This window comes from Sinocyclocheilus grahami, unplaced genomic scaffold, assembly GCF_001515645.1.
Source record: "Sinocyclocheilus grahami isolate Dianchi unplaced genomic scaffold, SAMN03320097.WGS_v1.1 scaffold1903.1, whole genome shotgun sequence".
In the NCBI taxonomy this organism is placed as follows: domain Eukaryota; kingdom Metazoa; phylum Chordata; class Actinopteri; order Cypriniformes; family Cyprinidae; genus Sinocyclocheilus; species Sinocyclocheilus grahami.
In genome coordinates, this window is record NW_015507082.1 from 74,309 (window position 1) to 80,411 (window position 6,103).

The window sequence follows — 6,103 nt, forward strand, 5'->3', positions numbered from 1 at the left end:
AACTGCCGCTCATCAGCTTATCAATCAGCCCTGCATTAAAGCACGCATAACTCTTCTCTCCTTGTTTGAACTTGAACTTTTTTTTTTTAATCTTCATGTATTTCACAAAACTTCAGCTTGTTATTCTTAAGTCAGGGTCATTTGTTAGGATTTTTTACCAAAGCAAAGTCTCTGAGAATCTGACGCATTGCACTTCTGGAGACTCCAGGAAGGTTGCAGTTCTGGAAAATTATGGTGCTGGAGACTAAAAGGTTCCTGATGGTTTCACACCTAATTCTTCACATTAATTCTTAATTATTTTGTAGTTAACATGTCTTCTCAACCTGTTTTTTTTCTGACGCTGCTGATCCAATAAACATTTAGCTGTCCAACGGTCATGCCTTAACTTTGCAAATTCTAGTATTGCATCCTTCTCATGGGCATTTAATCATTTTTGACTTTTCAGTCTGAGTTAAATCTCTTTTTTGGCTTTTTATCTCTGTAAAAGAACTTGCCTAATAATTCTGCACACCTGAATATAAGGAGATTTTCACTTCCAGCTTTCATGGACAATTATGTATCACTTATAAATGATTAAACAGAATTAATAGTAGTTACTGGTCAAATGTGCTTGGAAAAATATGATCAGAATATCAATTTAAAAATTATGCACACACCGTAATATGTAAATAATACTAAAATAACTGTTTATATAAGATATTCATAGATCAAATAGATCATATCTAACATTAGGTATGGATATATGATATTTTACAATCAATATGTTCAAAGCTTAGTTAGCCATGTCATATTTAGATTTTGTCAATTCTTCAATGCAAATTTACTGCAACTGCTGGTATGCAAATTGAATAGGATGTGGATAGAACTATAAATAAACTATCTGTTATTCTATTTAATTTATAAAGTTGTTAATTCCTTAATTGTGTATTTATTATATGAATGATTAATAGAACTCTACATTTGTATAAATAAAGCTGTTCTATTATTTTCTGAAACCTGGACTTTTTGTTTTGCCCTTGTTGTGAGGATTTGTATAAAGTTTATATAACTTAATGTTGAGTTTTATTATTTTTGTGAGTTGCACTCTATTCATAGATTGGATTCTTTTATTACAGTTTTTCACTTCTTAAACGTGAAAAGTTCATACAAATTGTATTTGACTGTTCTGATTTACAGCAGTGAATAAATGCTATTAATTGATAAGGTATCTCTGTTTATTGCTGATTTTAAAGCTTACTGAACTTTAAATGATTCAGATATCTACAGTTCTACATATAAATACACAATATAAGATTGGCCCCTCTGTATTAGTTGTGGCCCCTCTTGTGCCCCCCAGTTGAAAAAATCCTAGAATCGTCCCTGAAACCAGTGCATGCACGCACTCACTCACTGTGATTTATCTGACCGACACCATCGCATGAGAACAAAACTTAAGCTGAATTAAGCTGGATCTCCCTAAAAAGAGGAAGATAAAAAAATGAAGTTGTTCTATAAAACCACAATCATCCACACACAACTAAATCAGGCTACATGCCTGTGTGAAAAAGGTGAAGCTGTAACACATTAACCACAGCAACAAACCCATCTCCCCATCCGTCTCTACCTGTGTGTCTTCTGGGTCACATGACTAACCAGTCGCACCTGAGATCAGTGGCTGTTCAGTCTAAAGCTCAACCCAAAACTGCTGCTGTGAACTCTCAGAGCTCCAGATGCTTCAGAGGCTGATCTTACAGTCATTCATTCAGACACAAGCTCTCCATTTACATAAACACACAATGAAGGTGTTACTAAACCCATAGTTCAATAAACCCATTCATTTACAGCCATTTACACAACAGTAAAAACAAGAAAACACTAAGAATAAAACAAAACATTTATATAAAGTGACCACCTCCATTAGAAATGAAGAATGACACTGAACTCTGATCTGGATTCGGTCGGAGCTCATGAGAGTTTGATCAGACCATCAGTAATGATTATGTTCGTGTCTCCACTGAATGAGTTTCTCCATCAGCTCCAGCCTCCTGATCTTCAGTCTTCATGATGAGAGCTTTTATTTCACGTGATTCTGAGTTCTGGTTCTGGTTCGATCCAGTGGCTGGAGGTTCATCAGATCCTGCTGTGATCTGTGTTCAGAACAGCACATGTGTATTAAACAGTCTTTCTGCTGTGGGACATCAGTTTAATATGAAGTCTGCTCATATCACGGGTCTCAGACTTTCTCAGGACGCTCACCTGAGGACTCTGATCCTGCTGTGATCTGCTGTCTGCAGTTTGATGATTCCTCGCTGCATTCTGTGCTCAGGACAAGACATGGATTTAAACACAATTTGCACACGATCTTTATGCTTTTTGACAATTACCAAATATTAACTCAAAAGACTTCAATCTCAAATCAATACAGCTTCAAACATGATACTAACCTGACAAGTCTGCAGACATGTTGTGATTTTGGGAATCACTGTGTGTTCAGAGCAAAATGAGAAAAGATATTCAGTGAATTATTTAGAAACTGTTCAGGCACAGGTAATACACACCTCAGACTGTAGAATGGCCGATTGGGTTTAATATGAACACAATTAAACTGACCAGCAGAGGTCATGTTACTGACATCACCTGTAACGAGTCGCACCTGCGTCTCAATCTCACCTGTGGCCAGAGGCATCATGCCCATTCAAAGTGAGATTTCTGAGTTTTTCTGATTTCTGAGGTGTATTCTGAATGCAGCTTCCAAAAGACAAAAAATAGCCGAATAATATTTTCTATATTTGATATGATCACACCAGTGCGATTATAACGTTCAGTGCGGCACAGCATCAGCTGCTAAATTCAAATCTGTGTTCACGCTTTGCCAGATACAGACATGTTTGTACAGCGCTGCATTATAACCAATCACACACGATTCTGTTGAGCTTATGAATGCAATGACCAATCAGAGGTGTTCAGATGAGTCATCGCTGAAACAGTGTTTTCTTCACTTGCTCGCTGACTGAATTATCTGCTGAATTCTCTCATCAGAAACAACAAAGTGCAGATGTGCGTACGAATGTAAGTAAGATATTCAGTTCACAGTGTAAACAGCTTCAGTGATTTTAATGGGAGTTTTTGAGAGTGCTTGAACTCTGGCTAGACTGAAGTAAAAATGTTCTTTGATAATGTAAATGTTCTTTGCTCTCTGTAAAATAAAATGTTATAATTAGTAACTTAAAATATTGTTATTACATTTACATTAAATGCAAAGTCAGTCATATTAAAAATATTTTATGGCATAGCACCCGTGGTACTTAAGTAAAAAGTCGGGTTTTTGTGTGTAGTTAATTGATTACACTATTAGACTACTTTGCCCATCACCATTTATTGATCAAATAACAATCTATAAAGGTGCAAAACGCATTTACTTAGGCTACACATATTTGAGAAATGAGATATTTCTTAATACAGTTAAAGGGGTAATATGATGTTGCTAAAAAGAACATTATTTTGTGTATTTGGTGTAATGAAATGTGTTTATGCAGTTTAAGGTAAAAAAAACACATTATTTTCCACATACTGTACATTATTGTTTCTCCTCTATGCCCCGCCTTTTTGAAACGCTTGATTGTTACAAAGCTCATGGGTCTGAAAAAGCGAGGTGTGCTGTGATTGGCCAGCTATCCAGTGCGTTGTGATTGGCCGAATACCTCAAGCGTGTGACGGAAATGTTACGCCCCTCCCCATACTGTCATGATGCCGTGTCCGGCCGGAGCGACGAGACAAAAACATGAAAACCCATTATAAACGAGGCATTCGTTGCATCCAGTGGGGACATAATTATTGATGATAATGACTTATACTGTCTTTTTACGCGTTGCATCGCGCCGCGTAAACATAAAACCTGCATTTGTGATCGGAGAAATGACAAACAACAAGCGCTACTCTACACTGCCCAAAACTCGCGTTTGAATCATCAGTGGCAAATCCTTTAAATATAAAAAACGTACTCTTCTTTATGCACCAAGAGCTTGTAACACTCCGAAGAGAAAGGAACAATTGAAATGGCATCATATGACCCCTTTAACACATTTGGAAATATTTCAAATAAAAAGGAAAAAATAAATAAAGCATAAGCCTATATCAGTTATACAGTGCTATACACCCCCCCCCCCCACTTGCCCCCTCATGAGGGCATGACACCCCTGCCTGTGCCATTTATTTCTACCACTCTCTGCTTCATTCTTCAACTGCAGAGGCACAGTCTACTGATTTGGCTGATTGTTACAGCTGATTGTCTGAAATCATAATAATTGCAGATTTATACTCACAGGGTGCGGATACTAGTAAAATCAGCAGGGGTAAAAGACAACGATCCTCAGATCTCCCACTGCTCCTTCACCATTAACTGAGAAAGAAAACATTACAGACAATGGTGTTTGAGGCATAAATTTAATCCTAACAACATGATCAATTATTGCCCATATTCATGATTTAGTGTGTTTTAATTACTCCACATAAATATACTAGTATATAGTACATAAATATACTTAAAGAAGACAGGTGATTTCTACTTTGAGGTGAACAGGACTGATGTTTATAATATATATGTTGTTTCCTTAAATTAATTGCATAAATATTTAATTAGATGGAATATTGTATGATGTTAAGTTCTCTCACCTGTTTTCAGTATGAGTTCAGTCGTCAGTGCACCAGCGTTCAGTACCACCAGAACAACTGATCCGAACAGATACACAGGAACAAACGTGGGAATATCTGTGAGTTTGATTAATACAATTTATTATCATCATTTAGTAAAAACAGAGAAAACATTAAACAGTTAAATAAAAGGTTAAAATGAGAAAAACATCAGTATTAAACAACAGATCAAACCACTGGTTCTTCGTCTAGATGTAAAAGCTTTCTGATTAGTTTCTTTAATCTGTTCAGAGATCGACAGACTTCACTCTTCTGCTGTTTATCTGAGACTGACTGACTGAAACTACTGAAAGAGTCTTCTGATAGTGTTTATTTTTCAACGTTTCTTTTCTTTTACTGCTTCACAGTGTGACAGTATTTAACTGTTAATTACTAGACTAAATATATTTAAACTAGACAGGAGTAAGATAGGACTGCTTCGTGAAGCTAGAAAAGTGTCTTCCAGTTCAAACAAAAACAATTTAATCACAAATGACCATCCTGAAGATAAATGTGATTTTTCAACATATCACAAGATTATTTGCACAATATGAGGGGGTGAATACTTTCCATACACACCCTCGAAACATGATTTTCAAAACAGTTTATAACATTATATATATATACATAATATATATATACCGTTTCGGTACGGGTCTTTCGGTTCGGCACGCATGTGTACCGCACGAATAGTTATTTTTTTCTTTTTTTTCTCTTCTCAGGAAATTCAAATAATAAATGGCGTTTTGACCGTCTTTTATGTGGCATGACAGATCGCTGTATAAACGCCTTAGAGAGCCGCTTCTGGGACGGTTCAGAAACGTGCTGGTATAAACCCAACACAAGCACTGAGAGCGGCTCCGGGTCCGGTGTCTGAGCCGTGACGCCCCGCAGATTTGTGCAGAGCGGAGCGCGAGTGAACGCGATCATTCCTTCCTCTGTACTACTAGTTTGAATGCGAATAAACATGACTGAACATCTCATGCCTCATGTAATTGCTCAATCAGTGTTTCAACCGCGGAAAGACATCAACAATACAGCATGGAAAATTTACCTCAGCAAGTCATCAGTGTCCACAGCTCATTAGTTCACTCGAGAAATGAAGTCTAGAGAGGAGCATTTTGCGAATATTACACCATATACTCATTATATTTTACTAAACCTGTTAGTCTTAATCACTTAATGTACAGTATGTTTAAATTAATCTGTTATGAAACATGCTATGACAGCCATTGTGTAATTGATTATATTTTAACAAATAGCTTAGAAATTGTATTATTTATAAGTTAATTTAAAAACTGCATTATGTGCAATTTACATATTTGCATACAATTTTTATTTATTATTATTATTTTTTTTAAGTTGAGTGTTGATCATCTATTTAAAAATAAATAGCAATTAAATTTAAGTTTGGGTTAAGTTGTTAGGCCTAATT